At 31.5% G+C, this 17,718-nt stretch overlaps 1 long non-coding RNA gene across 1 annotated transcript; it reads right to left on the reverse strand.

Moving 5' to 3' along the window:
* Nucleotides 1-2,952: 2,952 nt before the first annotated feature.
* Nucleotides 2,953-13,015, reverse strand: LOC148600010 (uncharacterized). Its single transcript, XR_015918047.1, has 2 exons — nt 12,903-13,015; nt 2,953-8,664 (listed from the first exon to the last, which is right to left on the reverse strand). It is a non-coding gene; the product is annotated as an uncharacterized LOC148600010 (long non-coding RNA).
* Nucleotides 13,016-17,718: the final 4,703 nt, after the last annotated feature.

Genomic DNA, 17,718 nt, shown 5'->3' on the forward strand with positions numbered 1-17,718 from the left:
TTGAAAGGCAACATTTAACCAGGTGAGCGATTCAGGCTTCTGGCAGCCTCTTGTTTCTCTTCTTTTCTCTCAGGCATTGGCAGAAAAAAATAAATGAATCAGTATTTCCCTATTACTTAACAATGAGAATTTTCAAATATTAAAATGTGGCCATGCTAATTCCATTTTTTTTCAACCCGAGATCTTGATATCGGCGGGTCAAAGATAATATCAATCAAGGGCTGATAACAAGGGCGATATTAAAATGGCTGTACATATTCTGTTTATCACATACATGTTTATACCAGTAATGGATTATTTATCAATTTTTTTATTTTTTTTTTTTTTGGACAGAAAATAATAAAAGACTAGCAGATGAATGATGTGGTGTTTTCTATTTTTACTGCATTTGACTTTTCTCTGTGTTTATAGCAAAATCAATCTTCATTATGACAGGTGATTATTGTTTATCAGCAATTCAGCATAAAAGGAAGACATGGAAGAAGAAAGAAGAATTGAGTAGAAAAAAAATATTTTTAATTGATTTTTGCCTCAGAGAGGTATTAAAATTTGCCAAAAAATACAAACATGCTTCAGTTTATCTCTTGGTGTCAAAAAGATTCGGAAATGGGAGGTATAAGGGTACCTGAAAATCATAGTTTAGTTGATTAGGGTGGGGTTGTGCACGGGTGCTATCTCAGCTCACATGCTATAGTTCCATGTGGGTATAAGGGTTAGAACCACCCTTTTGATAATTTTGTCTTCTTAGTCTAATAGTTTTCCCTTTAATCTGTTTCTTGTACTATTTGTTAGGCACATAACATTTTTTTGTTCTGAGGGGGAGGCTTGGTTTGTTATGGAAAAAATAAGATTACTCCAAATTTTAGCCATAAGTATTTTACTCAGTCATTGATTAAAAAAATATATTAATATTGTTTATTATTTCCAACATCCCTTTACAATATAGATATTCAAATACAATTTTTAACTACGGCTGCTGCTAAAAAAAAAAAGAAATACTTTTCGTGTGTGGGCAAAAATTAACTCAACATTAAATCCGAGCCCCTTCAAAAAGAAAATGGTCTGTGTCTTACTGTCGTATTAAGGAAAAGAAATGCTTCGCAGGGCAATGCTTGATTAGAATGCAGATGTATAATTATGAAAAGTTGGGCCAAAAGTTTACGCGCTTTCCAAACTTGATACAGATCGCAATTTTAATAGCAATTAGCCAGGAAAAAAATTTGACCCCAAAGTCCCTGTTTTGCCTTTTATTGCTCAATAAGCACAACCCCCACAATCAAAAAGCCTTTCTTTTAAGGATAGGTATGCCACCTTCAGGCTCATTTATAAGATCCATTCATCTTTACTCAAGCTATTATCTGCAAAACAGGAAAATGTTTGTTTCTGATCTCTCATTCAAGTTGAAACCCCTAAATCAATCCCAGGCTTTCTTTTGTGGTTTAATTTCATGAAAATCGATACACTCAATGTATACTAACATGAAAAATCTACAGACGACAACTGACGACAGCATGATACCATTTTTCCACTGCAGTCAACAATGATGAAATTGACTATAGCATGATATCATTTTTCTACCGCAGTCAACAATGACGATAGCATGATGTCATTATTCCACCGCAGACAACAATGACGAAACTGAAGACAGCATGATATCATTATTCCACCACAGACGACTAAGATACTGACTACAGCATGGTACCATTATTCCACCACAGACAACAATGATGAAACTGACTAAAGCATGATACCATTATTTCACCGCAGACGATATTGACGAAACTGACGACAGCATGATACCATTATTCAAATACAGATATCAATGATGAACTGAAGACAAGCGTGATTATTCCACCACAGACGACAATGACGACACTGATGAGAGCGTAGTACCATTATTCCACCACAGACAACAATGACGAAACTGACTATAGCATATCATTATTCCACCGGAGTCAACAATGACGATAGCATGATGTCATTATTCCACTGCAGACAACAATAACGACGGCATGATGCTATTATTCAAATACAGAAAACAATGATGAACTGACGACAAGCGTGATACCATTATTCCACCGCAGACGACAATGATGACATGATGAGAGCGTAGTACCATTATTCCACCACAAGACAACAACGACGAATCTGACTATAGATTATACCATTATTCCACCGCAGACAACAATGCTGAAACTGACGACATCATACCATTATACCCCACGGACGACAAAGAGGAACTGATAACAGCGTGATACCGTTATTCAACCGCAAGCGACAATGACCAAACTGGCAACAGCGTGGTGCCATTATTCCACCTCGGACAACAATGGTGAAACTGACTATAGGATATCATTATTCCATCACAGACAACAATGACGAAACTGACGACAGCATACCAATATTCCACCGCAGACGACAATGACGACACTGGTTAGAGTGTAGTACCAATATTTCACCTCAGACAACAATAAAGAAACGGACAACAGCATGATACCATTATTCGATGGCAGACGACAATAACGAACTGACGACAGCGTGATACCATTATTCCACCACAGTTAATTATCTGTTTCAAACTTTTCTTGTGTAAACTGTTGTTATACTAGTGAAATTGAAAGGAACCCACTTTAATAAGGCCTTCAACATGGATCTCCTTAGTAGATACAATCAGGAAGACATGACCTCTTTAGTAGATACAATCACGAAGGCATGAAACATACCATCATCATATGGTAGCGATAAATTGGACACATCTTGACAAAACATCAACAAGACCACACTTTAACAGCCCTTCCATTGACACTAGAGTTAAAGCCAAGAAGAGATAACATGGCGTCATACCATTGTGTTGGAAATGCGCAAAATTAACCCGTAATGGGAACATCTTCAGAAAATGGCCAGAGACAGGCCAAGACATTAAAACTAGCCCTTAAGGGCAAACAAAAGAGATTTTCGTAAAATGTTTTATTTTTTTTTACACCAGCAGTCTGAATACTATTACATGACAATTTACACAAAAAATATCAAATTTGCTTGGATTAGAAGTAAAATTCTGGATACTTGAAAAATTCAGGAACAATGAGTCTTCTCTTCTAATATGGAGGACTGCAATGGCTAGCTAATGTTTCACAGTAATTTTAAATTGAAAGCATATTTAATTTACACATGATCAAAATTGACATACATGTATTATTAAGTTATTGCAATGGTAACTTTTGAACTTTAACTTCTATAGCATTAAAAAAAATTACAAAAAATTAAGTGGTTAATGTTGTTAAAATATTGTAATAAAGTGTACAAAAAAGAGCAAACAAAAAAAACAAAACAAAAAAACATAAACAAAACAACAACAAAAAACAAAAACAAAAACAATAAAAGTCCCCGCTATGAAATAAATCTTGATGATTCAAACCCTTGTTTGTTCACAGAAACAAAATTTTACTACTGATGAATGATGGACAGCATTGACATGGAAGCAAAATGGATTATCTCCCTTAGAACTACCTAATGTAATGTAATACAATGTACTTCAGAATTAATATCATTGGACTGGATCTCTGTTGATACTAAATAATTAAGTGTAAGTTTTAAATCAGGAAAAATGCATGTCCATAACCCACAAATATGACAGAATGATTTTACTCAAGGATACTTTCTTTATTTGAAAAGATTATACTTTGATCTCTACACCAATAGATTTGTTCAGAATAATTTGTTAAGAGAATGTAAGAAAAAATAAATTTTTGACAGAATTAGCTGCCCTTGAAATGTTAATTTTTTGTGCATTTCATTGAGATTATAACTCACCCTACCAAAATTATATGCTTTTCAAGTGCACTGTGGTGTGGTGTTAAAATAAAAAAAAACAAGTAATGTTGACATGTAATTTTTTCCAATTTAGCCAACTACCAATAATGTTTTTTAAATTTGGAAATCTCTACAACTGAATGAATAATTACAAATGAACACTACATGTATTTTATAAGTGTTATTAACTTCACTCTTCAACATGCTGAAGTGCAAGTTCAAACAAATAATCAAGACACAAAGTATAATACATGAAAAACCTTTGATAGCTTAGTTCTACATAAACGAAAGTTCTCACTAGAGAAAATAATTCCATCTGAAAAAAAAATCCAAATAGTCTGCCTTTCATGCGATAATCCATATTGGCAGAGTACATAATTAAAGACTCCGTGAATTGGCAAAATCGCTTGAACTATACGCAATCTTTAGAAAGTCCATGTTGACTGCATCCTGAAGATGAATACATATTTCACAGACTCTATTGGAATGTGTCACATTTTTGATGGACATTAAATATTAGGTTTGTCATTAATATCCATATTGATCATGATAAAATATGTTGGATTCGCTCATTATCGGAAAATCCAAATTCATTAAGTGTTTAAAACCAACTTCCACCATGTCTTGGCCATCTACATGTAGATACACGAATATTGTTCCTAGTGTATCCGAAGATAAATTCCAAATCATTCTACTGTTCAATGTACATGAACATGTAATTCCATATGGCTAGGCCTCATTAGTTCTAAAATAAAAACTGGGTTTATCCTTCTCAGGAAAAAGCCTTGTTAACAAGTCACTTGAGATTTCCTATTAAATTGTCAGACTTTGGTGGAATTGACTTATAAATAATTGATGTAAACATATTTACAGTAGGTATCCAGGGGGTTCATGGGGTGGTGGAAAATTTGTGTTACATGTATCTTCATTCAAAATATCCAATGAGCAAATAATGACCTGAGTGCCCTTGGGGGACTCCCCTTTTTTTTTAAATTTTTCAATCCAACTCTGTAAGTACATTTTACATACACACGAAAACGAAGCATATATATTTACAAAAAAAAAATAAATAAAAATTAAAAATAAACAAATATTGTAAATAAATGTGCATTCTACTCATGCCATTGACATTTATATACTGATAAAAATTACATTTAAACGTAGATGATGTACTGTGCACATGGTAAGTATTGAAGAAATCTCCATGTATTTACAACTAGTGAAAATAATTTCCAGTTTATTTACTTAAAGTCAAAAATATTTAAAATTTCAAGAAAAAAAAATGAATATACATGTAACTTCAGAAGGATTTATAAATGTACAGTACACGATGAAATGTATTTAAATTAAAAAAAAATTAAATTTGACTTGCATGTACATGTACAAGGATATCACAAGTTGCCAAAGTTGAAGGTGAAATGTCTTGTAAAACAATTCAAATCCTGGATAAAAAAAAAATTAAGTACAGTACATGTTTTTACATAACTACTTCTTTTACAGTTTCATTTTAATTTTTTGAAAGTATGGTTTTTATAAAGAGTCATTAAAAGGATACATAAGTGTACATGTTTTCATAATATACTTACAATAAGTTATAACTATTTGTTTACAGTGCCTAAAATGTTCATTGTTTTAAAGAGTCTTTTCAAAGAATATACATGTACATGAAGAAATGTATTTAATTTTTTTTTAAATGTATCATTGATATTCATGAGAAATAACAAATGAATATTTCTTAAATCATATGAGTATGACTAAATCAAAGATAGAAACATAAAAATGATAAATACAACTATATACATGTACAACAACAATGAAGTGAACAGATTTTCACTGATGACACAAATAGATACATGTATTTGAAAAACTTGATGAAGACCAAGTCCTATTTATAAAGAAATATAAAATAATTTCCAAAAAATCAATCATTTTACTAAATAAACTAATTTTGTATTATTTTCTTTAAAGATTTTTAATTAAGTTAATTGCAAAATGAATTACATTTATGTAAATACGTTATTAAAAATAATTAAGTCAGTAAATTAAAACATGTTTCTGAAAAACATTTCTTAGAAAAAAAAAGATAATTTCTGATATTGTTATAAAGATTTCTGATAAATTAAATCATTATAGATTAAACACATTTTATTTATCTTTAAATCTGAATTTGTTTAATAAATTAATATTGTCTTAGTCCATCAGAGAAAAAAAAACACCAAATCATTCTAAATGCACCATTCAAACTACATATACATGTTATAATCTTATTAGTCATAAATATACGAACTGGCATTGTTCCTCACATGAATCATTTATTAGATTTGAACTAATTATAAAATACAGGTATAGGTGTTAACATAATTACAGTGGCGGATCCAGGGGTTCAAGGTGTAAACCCCACCACCAAAATAATTATTAATTTTTGTAATCTATGGACCTTAATGAGCAAATAATAACCTGGTACCCCTCCCCTTTTTCATATTTTCTCCATCCGCCCCTGTTAGTGCTAAATATATAAAATCAAATACACATACATGTACTTATATATTTACAACAACTGACTTATAAATCAACATTTATACATGTTGATGTACATGTACCTACATGTGAACCAATAAATTAGAGATACATGTATTTCTTTTAATTATTGAAGTTGCAAGTACATGTAATCACTGTTGTGGGTAATTTAATGTCCTTAGTAGTATCTTTCAAAAATATACATGTAATTGATATTTCAAGAAAAAAAACCAATAAAAGTTCTGAAATAAACAACCGTTTAAAAAAAATATGTTCATTTTTGTTGAAGCAATGAAGACTTATAAGGATATCACATGTTGCCAAAAAAAATTCTATTAAATTAATTCAAACCATGACTAACAAAATGCTACATGTACATTACATGACTGTACTTTTTTAATTATTGTTTTAAAGAAAGTTATTTTTAAAGGCCTACATGTAAATACTGGGTATGAATAAATCACTAATACATGTACATGTACATGTACTTAATGTTTACCACATTCATATTTTGATGTTGTAACTTGTATATGTGTGGTGTTATATATTTACACAGTAATACTAGTATTAATTTTTTTAATTTTAATTATTTTCAGTTTTCAAACGAGAAAATTTCATTTATTTATAAACACGAAAATGCAAATACATACAACAAAAGGCAAAAATTATTTTCAATGATGACACATCTACATGTAGGCACATGTACATGTATTTGACAATCTTGATGAAGACCAACACTGGTTGATAAAAAATATAAACTAAATTTATATTACACTGTACTCAATATGAAATTTTTTGTACTATTTGAAAGATTTTTAATAAGTCAATAATTATTATATTTCTTTAATCTTATGCCAAGATAAAAGTAGAAAGTTCTGTCAAATATTGCTAAGATTTTTGAAAATAAAGTCCAAAAATTAAATCATGTTTCTTTTTTTTAATCAAGTTAATTATCATATGAACAAATGCATGTTTATTTATGTCTGGCAATTAAAAGAAATGGTGGAAATGTCTGATATTATTAAAATTACTTTAGAAAAACAAACCTTATATACTCGAATTCACCTCAGCCTGTTTTTATTTTTTTTTAATTATCTTATATCATATTTCTGCTATTTACATTTAATGAAAGAAAAACCTGAAGTTCCGAATGAAAATGTTACAACTGGTACCTAATATATTACTTACCACATATAGTATTCAATTGGCAGGGAACCAGAAATGTGGCGGGAAATCATTGTATTTCAGCTCTTCAATTGTGATATAATAGGGAACATTTCAAAATATCCATAGAAACAAGATGGCGGAAAAACAATACGCTCAATGCAAAATTCTCATTAAAAATGAATATGGAAATATTTCCATCTCGGAGGTAAGAACGAAAAATAATTGTATGAAAGTTGTAGTCCAGAACGACATGAATAAAATGGCAATTTTTGAAAAAGAACTTATGAGTGATTTAAAAGATAATTAAAAAAAACTGCAAACAGGCTGAGGTGAATTCGAGTATACATATAACAAATAAAACATGTTTTCTTAACTTGAAATTGAATTAATCTCAATAATTTGTTTATCTCAGTGTTGGTTGTCTGGGGAATCTTGTCTTCACCTCTGCCTAACCTATGTTTGGTTTGTTTATGTCTATGGATGTTGTCTTCTTTTCTTTTGATATTTTAATGTCATACAGAGTTTTTATTCCAAACATTGTGTCGTCTGCTGTGATGTTTTCATTCATTTCTATGTCTGTATTATCCATGGCTCCTTTTTCAGATAATTTGTGTAAGATTTCTTCTGATTCTTCAACTTCTTTCTCCATTTGTTTTGTTGCTATGAATGTTTGGAAATTTGATGCATTGTTCTTAATGAGTTCCTCCTGTTCCAATAATTCACCAAGTTTGCTTTTATTTGATTCCAGGATTTTTGTGGTGGCTTTGATTTCATTTACATTTTCATTTAAAACGGATTCTAACTCTGATAGTGTTTTGTTTTCTAGTTTCTTAATTTGATCAATAAGATTTTGTTTTTTTTTTTCACCTCTGTTGATAGTCTTACCTTTTTTGCTGCAGGTTTTTCACATTTTCTTCCCTATCAATGATTGCATTCAAGACAGCTTGATGATTTGTTTTTATATTGGTCCACAAATCCTCGAAAACTGCAGATGATTTTACGTTACGGATGACATCTTCTATATCTAAAGTGTCTTTACACTTGTTATGGGACTCCAGTCGACATTTTTGACAAATAACACAATCGTGTGATCTACAGTAATATTGATATCTTTGCTTGTGTTCTTCACAGTCGAGTTGAATTTTTTTGTCGATGAATGATGCCATTTTTCTGCAATATAAAGAGAAAACTATGAATTTTAATTTTAGTCCAGGAGACAATCCTCTTAAAATCAATCATATATAGCTTAGTATAATCTCCTTTTGGGATTTGGCATTGGTTATATTTTTTTGTTTTGATGTTGGTGGTCAAAGCAAACAAATTTCTCCAGCGTCAAATCCAAAAACAGATAAAGCTTGTTACAAAATGTATTTTTATCGACTTTTGAATGAGTTTAGACCTTTCATACAGGTTAAAATCAGTTACATACAGCTGTGCTGCGAAACGTAGCTTTAACTATTATTTTGTGATTTGGCACTGGGGATATTTTTTTTTCTTTCGACGGTGATGGATTCAGCTTATTACCGATTTTTTTATCAAATTATAGAATGAGTTTATATAAACCTTTCATCTTTCAACTACCCTGGGCTTTTATGAGCAACTCGGCAGGTGTTTCTAGAAAAGCAGAGGACACTTAACCTACTTTGTATGTATTATTTTAGTTACATGTACTTCATGTTCTTTTTTTTTTTGTATATGTCTGTTTTCCGTGTATTGTCTTTGTCACTGTATTACTTTCTTTTGATTTCTGCTTGAACCTTGGTTCCCTTGATTACTATTCATACAGTGGGTTAACCCTCATGGAGCAGAGTGGTAAAACTACTAAGCCTCTTGACCTGACTTTGCAGATACGTACATCAGTCGTTTTAATTGTAGCGACAAATAGCAATATTTGACTCTTTTCTTGCTATTTGTCACTAATGTTCAAACGTCTGTGCGTACATGTATATTAAGCCCTTGTTTTCCGTTAAAAAAAATCCAAAGTTGTGATTACACAGGTTAAACCTACTCCAGCAATGCCAGAGGCCATCTGGCAAGCTATTTTCTGACTTGGTGCCATCCTACGAGTTGGGGTATGGGGGAACGGAATTCAAACTTCTTATGTTGTAGGAGTAAGGTTAAACCTCTCAGGAATCTCAAATTTAAGTACTAGCATGTCTAATCCCTTTCGGGATCGGTGGTGGTCAAACCAAAAATATATCTCCTGCACCGAATCTCAAAAGATTACTGTCATGTCTTAATTTGGCACAACCGTATATATCAAGTTTGAAAATCATCACAGTTATTGAGGGACAATATGTTTGTATGACTTACAGACATGCAACACAGTCAGGGATTTAAATTAGCAGTGTTCCTGCGCCTTTCAGACAGACGCGGAGTTTCTTTTTCAATGATGACGTATGTCTGCGGGTCTCATTAATTGACGACAAGAAGTGACAAAAAGCCACAAGAAACAACAAGTCGAATAGCGCAAAGAAAATTTTGTTTTCATTTAAACAGAGAATTACAATTGTTTATTTATGTGTTTGATTAAAAGCAAAAAACAGAAAAAAAAAAGATTAAGCAAATATTGTTTTTAAAAACTTGGAAAAGAATATTTTTCAGGGAAAAATGTGAAGATAAAAGGTTGTTTGAAATATTTCCAAAATGATAGTAGCCTCAGGAAGATTTTTTCATTAAAGAAAAATAATAAAAAAGAAGGAGATAAATCAATAAAGTTACAGGAAAACTGACTTCAAAATATGTTATAAAGATTCAATTCTCTCATTTTTTAGAATAAGGCATATTGCTGACCTTGGTATTATTTTTGCAGTTTTCATATCTCTCTAAATAATAACCCATTTTATCATATATTTTGAACTAATTTCTTCTATAACAATGCATTTTGCCATATTTTTTTTCTTTCATTAAAGAAAATATATAAACTGCACTTTAAAGCGCATGATATGCCCGTTGCCCTTTTAACTTGTCCTTATGTTTTAATGAATTTATATGATCAACTAGAAATACTGTGAAACCTCCCCCCAGAAAAGTAAATAAAAAAATGCTAAAAAAAATTGCATTATAAATGCTACCTCAATATTAACTAAGTTTGTTGTCTTGAAATTAGTAATAAATTATGTTTGTCATGATCACACAAAACTATTCTGCTGTTGATCCATTGATATTCCAACAGGCCGTGAAATCTGACTTCGAAATACGTCATCAAAATTCATTGAATATTAATAGACATAATGAAGATAACAGTGAGAAGGGGATTATTTGTGTAAATTTAAATGATAACTTTTAAACAAGTAAATATTAAAAAAAAAACGGTTGTCAGAAATTTAACACAATGTCGAGTTACCGGTAACTTTATTTACCAGGTACGTGAAAAATCTAAATTTGATATTTTATTTCTAACTTTTATAATTAGAATTTTAGAACTAAAGTTTTTAGTTAAAGTTCCATTTAAAGCAACTAAGTACATGTAAATGCAAAATAATTAAATTCTTATTTATCAAAATAAATAAACGAAAAAGTATATTAATCAAATAAATAAAAGTATAAATAGTATTAAGCTTAAATTATTAGAAAAATATATTTTGATCACTGTGTACGTTTAGGACAATAAAGAGTAAAGACTTGATATCTTCATTTACCAGGCCAGCCTCGAAAGCATGCAGTGTCCGATGGGCAACGGACAAAAACAAAAAAACACACGTACGCTAGAGTCATATCAAGAAAATACCACCACCGCTCCACCAGACTCCCCAAACACCAAAATGTCACTCGAAAAGAAAACTATAGTGACTGTCCATAAAAACGTGTCGGAGTGGGAGGCAGTCGACATTTCGAGGAACCATGCCATGCCCTCGACCTCTCAGCTCCGACCATACAATTTTTTTTAGAATAAGGCATATTGCTAATCTTGGTATTTTCAAGTTTTCATATCTCTCTAGATAATAACCTATTTTATAATATATTTTGAACTAAGTTCTTCTATAACAATGCATGTTGCTATCTTTTTCTTGCATTAAAGAATAAAAAAAAACAGCTTTTCTTTTAATCATACCACTGAATATTGTTTCCAAATAATTTTCTTTTTGTTATTTCACATAAAACATGTTTCCATACTTTTATCAATTTGAAAACACATCAAATCAAATCTAATATGTATAGAGATATAGTTTATTTATGAATTGTAGTATCTAATTTGTTCTAACTGTTCATTGGTCAAATTGAGAAAATACGTTTTTTTTTTATTTTAAATTTGTATCGAACTCATTTTTTCAATAATTATCTCATTTTTTTTCCTATGTCACTTTATTTTGCCTATAAATGAAAAAAAATATTGTCACTTGAATTTCTCGAATTCTTGACCTTTCTTGTCCCCACTTGACACGTCTTGTCACTAATTAACTATAAATTTCTATAGGAAACATTTTGTTAGTATTCTCCGTACTCCAATCCAAAACTTTACATGCAAATGTAAAGCAGCATCAAAATCCATTCCTTTACACGTAAATGTAAAGCAAAACTAAATCCGTATCTTTACATGTAAATTATGTATAGCAATACTTTTATTTGCCTTCAGTAAAGCAATACCTTTATTTGCCTTCAGCAAAGCAATACCTCCTTAACACTCCAAGTGTAAAGTCCTACTCCTATATATAAATGGGCTAAAAAACAAATTAAGACAATATTAATTTGCCGACCAGCCAACCGTACAAAATAAACTTACAAAAATAGGGGGAACCGAAGAAAAAATAGAGCGTTTGGGAATGGTCAACTAGTAGTTTGTAGTTCAATTATGGGCTATATCGGAGTATTCCATGTAAACCGATATCGAACCTGAACATTAGGCAAACTGGCACGCTACTATGATGCATTATAATGCATTTTGGTGTGCGTGTTTTTAAATGTCCTTCATAATCAGAATGGTGAATTTAAGAAAAAATGAAACAGTGAGTTTAATATTAACCATTTATAACAATAACATTATGTTAAGATACGTTTGAATTCGATTCCCGTACTTTCCTTTATTCCATATTTTTGCAATACGACGAATATTTGAGGCGGTAAAACGATTGACATAATTGATTTAGTACATGAGTACTTTGATTCTACACCATGAATCACCTCTACCATTGGCAGTGCCTGAATTCTACGTGGATTGGAACTTGAATATACATGTATTAATACTTGTTATATATGGATTTAACGTGTGTACATTGTATGTGGCAGACCTCATTCTGTTTTGATACTTCAAAAAAAAAACAAAAACAAAAACAAAAACAAACTAGTCTTAGTCTTAAAGTTTGACCCTTGACATATTTATCAACAATTATGAAATAATAAAGTACGAACAATATAAGAAGATGGTACAATGAACTGAAGTGAATGCTGAATGGAAAAGTAAATCTTACTCTTTACTGGTCAGTATTCCCAATTAGCACGAAGTTAACTTATTTGAACGTTAGCCAGGAAAACGCCCTGTTGGTTTAGTATGGAATGTTATCTTTTTACTACCTTGTATAACCACAGATTACACACGATAAGTTATGGAAGCTCATAGGGCACAACCGATTCCTAGTTGGTTTTTTTTTTTTTCAAAATAAGTCAGAATAATTCGTTAAAACTCGTCTTGTCGACATTTCAAAGGTCAGAATGCTGTTTTATAAACAAACAGGTCGACTTTTATCATCAATTATTTCTCGGTTTTTTTCCTAGTTCAAATGATCGAAATGTGTGCATTATACATGTATCATGGCGGCTTGTTTTTGTCAACTTTGTAAACCACATGTCCACGTTTAATTTCAATACATAATTACGCATGCGCAATCACGAATGTCGAACGCCTGTCAGATCGTTATTTACATGGCTAGTTCTACTTCCCATCAACAAATAATTTGCTGAAAGATAATTTATCTGAACAAAATACATCATACTAAGCTAATATAATATTATTTCCACAGAAAACATAATATTAATGCTACAGGCGTACGATTTTCTCCTACAGGAGTATTTTAACCTGGCAGGCGTATGCAGTCGTATTTAAGTAGGACCGGATAAATCTGCCAATCAAAATCGATCTACGTAAAGGACTTCGTCGACATGATTTTTTTAAAATAATACTTCACTTGAGAAATAATTGCTTAAAATCACGTTTTTTAATTAAATCATTTAAAGAAATCCTTTTTTCAAACTATTTTAATTCAGTTTCATTTTAAATTAACGATTTTCGTCGTATCTCGAAAATGCCCGTGTGTAAATGCGATCAACGGCGGAATGCTTGAAATCGAAGTGCGACGAGAAAACAATGATATCTTGGTAGGTATCTGTCGAAGAAGAAGCGATGTTTTATACCAAGAAGAGAAATATACAACGACAATATTACCATGATGCTTGAAGCGGAGTTTTGACGGAGGTGCCAACAAATTCAAACCACACAGAGTTACTGTACAAAGGTTAATTTATAGCACACCCGAACTTCGTCAAGTTCATGAAGTTTTCACGAAATCAAATTCAAATTCTAATATTGGGTAGGCATTGCCTAAACCAGCGAGCACCATGAGCTTTACCATATATGTACCGTCTGTGCGAGACTCGTAAAAATATTAAAGGACATTACAATGATTTTGGTTTTTTTTGGGGGGGAAGGGTGGGTGGGGGTCGACCCGGATGAATATTTTTGTTTCGCAAGTTCAATATTTTTGTTAACATTTAAGCAGCAAGCAAAATCAATGTTTCTATTTAAAAAAAAACTGTCTGGTTAATATATTTTTTTCAATAAATGAATAACTTGAACATCCCCCCCCCAAAAAAAAAAAAATCAAACACCATTACCCCCTTTCCTCTCACTCTCACAATGGTCAATAACTTTACAGCACTTAGGAATACTTAACATTTTTTATCCCTTAAGGGCATCTCTAGCAACATCAATTTTAGTTTCAATCTGTACAGATACCGGAAGTATTACAGTTCTCCACGGAAGGTTGGAATATTTTACATTTGACATAAACAAAGTTCAGATGACAGCTGCAAATTCCAAACAAGAAAATTATTGCCTTTCCTATCTTAGAAAAGCTATGCTGCGTTTTTGATAATATAATCAGAGTTATATTTTTCCCGAGGCGGGTTAGGTTCTTGACAACAACAACAGCGGAACAGCGGAGATACACGTACGTAAATCCACGTGTTTCCCGAAGTTTTTATAAACATAGCATTCACGTCTTTATATAATTAAAACAAATCAGAAAAAGCCTTGAAAACTATCAGAAAAGATGAATTTATTTCTACTGAAACGCAATTTTAACCCATAGTGTCTTATTTGTTTGATTGAAGGAAATGACGTATTTTCTACGTAAGGACAGTCACATTTTGTTACTTCCGGGACATGACTTTTTTTTGTTAGTGTATTGGGAAACCTTAAGGGAAATTTAGAAAGTACACATAATAAACATAGAGCTTGCGGCGCTCGCTAATAATTGATTATTATGGACAAATGTATTTTGGCTTCAGAAATATTAAATTGGTGATTTGTAATTTAAGTAACGTAAATTTCTCGACAAATTCTCCACGACAATCAAATACTGAATGGCATTTTCTCTGTACTTCATTACATAGTGAAACCCAACAACTTAATTTCATACATTCATTCTTTTTAAGGCATGGGTTGCAGTATACAGAAATGGTGAATTTTTTAATTGTAAACATGGAGGTTTTGAGAATATAATTGTACCAACAAAGATAATCAATGGTGAGTTGTAGACTGTTATTGTCCAGTCTGCAAAATTAATTAGATTACTTAAATAGTACTGGTCATTATCAAAACAGGTTAACTAATTATGGAAGTGGTAACATACATATTTGTGGTATATATTTCATGCATTCTAAAGAAAGATGTTGACATTTTCTCTTGTAAATTCTGGATTGTGATGGGTATACAATACTGAATATTTCTTTAAATTCCCTCAAGTTAAAGTGTGCAAATTTAAATAAAATGGTAGTAATTCAGGAATGGCTGTCTGTGCAGTAATATCCTCAATTATGTGATGCACACAACAGGTTTTGAGGTTTTGTAAACTAAAAGAGCATTACATCCTTGTAACTTCAAAATACAGTAACTTAGCATTTAATAATAAGTTTGTGATGTCACTGTCATACACATGTAGAAAAAAAAGATGACAAATAACTTTCTTTATGTAATCAGTCAAAATATTAAACTTAAAATGATTATTAAATTTTATAATACTACCTATGTACTTGTACATTATCATTCATGTATCACTGGGCAATCAGGACTCAAACCATTATACATGCTATGTTTCTATTGCAATAAACTTTACAAATTATACTGTACAATTTGATGTATGGAGTCTTGTTTAAACCATTTAAGAGCAAACAATCTAAATCGAGCTTTTCTATTATACTTTAATTGGAAAAAAAAATTCTTAAGTCCAACTCTCCGAAAGTTTTCCGTGGGAAAAAATTCTAAGTTCCTACTTTCCGAATATTTTCCGATTGAAAAAAATTCCAAGTCCCTACTTTCCGAACATTTCCCGAGTAAAAAAAATTCGGTCCATATTTTCCAAACATTTTCTGAGTGAAGAAATGCCGAAGTCCTCACTATCCAAACTATTTCCGAAATTAAGTACAGATTTTCGAATAATATATTCAGAATTCCAAACTTAAAACTCGGAATTCTGAGTAAAGTCGGAATATCCCGCTACGGGTTAACAGAGTAACAAATGCAAATGAGCAACTCGGACTCCACTAAAAACTTTGAGCATGGACCTGGTGCACAGGTAGGGTAAGCTCCTCTGCTTAAAAACATAAAAAAAAATAAAAAATCAAGTCCTGTGTAGACGGAAGAGGAAAGGAAAACTGACTTTCTTATCTGCATTGCAGTAATTATTTTCACTGTAAAAAAATTGGTTATCCATTTTATTTATTATAAGCTAAAGAAGTAACATATTTACTTAAAAGAGATTAGAATAGCACGTATCACAAAAAGATACTAGAATATCTTCTATGACGTCGCATTTGAAATGATGAAACTAAAGAAAATTTGTAGGCAGGTGCACATGGCCACAATTGTGTTGAATTTTGACCACATGATGAGAGTTTTGATTGGCTCAATGATATACATTTGATTCACACCTCCCATTAGGATATATTGTTTACATGAAAAATAGACAAAAAGTGGCAAAGGTTAAATCTGGTGGTATATTGTTGGGATATAAGATAAACTATGAAGATTGTATTGAATGCTTCGACACTGATTGTTAATATGTTTTATTGTTTAGAATAAAGGGTGCACTATACAGTTACATTAAGGCGCACTGTTTCGCACACAAAGTTACCCCGGCCTAATTCTGTAAAACTTAAAATTAAAAGTTTAAATTTGGTGGATATGTTGTTTAAATGTAGTTGAGCATTTATACATAGACAGATGTAATATATGTAATGGTAAACGGGTGCATTTTAAAGGAAGAATGGTATCAGGAACGTTTCTGTCTCCTGCCGCATTAGGTTCTCTCCTCAGGATAAGGGTGCACTATACAGTTACATTAAGGCGGACTGTTTCACACACCAAATTACCTCCGTCAAATTTTGTAAAACTTAAAAGTAAAAGTTGAAATTTGATGGAAATGTTGATTAAATGTAGATAAGCAATTAAACATGGACAGATGTAATATATGTTATGGTAAACAGGTGTAATTTGAATGAAAAATGGTATCCGGAACGTTTCAGTCTCCTGTCGTATTAGGTTCTCTCCACAGCTTCAGATGGCTGATTTTCAAAATACCCTATTTCGCACGAACTTTTGGGACTAAAATTGTGAGAGAATGAATCGAAAAGGGTCTTATTATTTTTACCTTTTTTCCACCTGCCCCATGCATGCTTTCACCCTGTGGTAGTGTCTAAGTGCCTGATATTTTATAAAACATAGTATTTGGCTGTTAGTTTTGGAAAGGCACCCCTGATTTATACTAAAACTCAGTAATACTTTTTTCAGTATGTTTCCATGGCTACTGGATTTTATAAGAATAATCACTAAATTACTTATAAAGGACTTGAACCTCCACACACCAAGGATTTAGAAAGTATGCACTTTTATATGACAAAACACTAGAAATTTCTGTGTGGACCGCCTCAAAGCAGCTTTCTTTCAACAAAATGAGACCAAATTTTCAGAAATGACCTAACTGTATTGTACTACCTTAAGGAAAGTTTTAA

Source organism: Perna viridis, chromosome 13 (assembly GCF_037379345.1).
Source record: "Perna viridis isolate PV_CMFRI_1.1 ecotype Kerala chromosome 13, ASM3737934v1, whole genome shotgun sequence".
Lineage (NCBI taxonomy): Eukaryota > Metazoa > Mollusca > Bivalvia > Mytilida > Mytilidae > Perna > Perna viridis.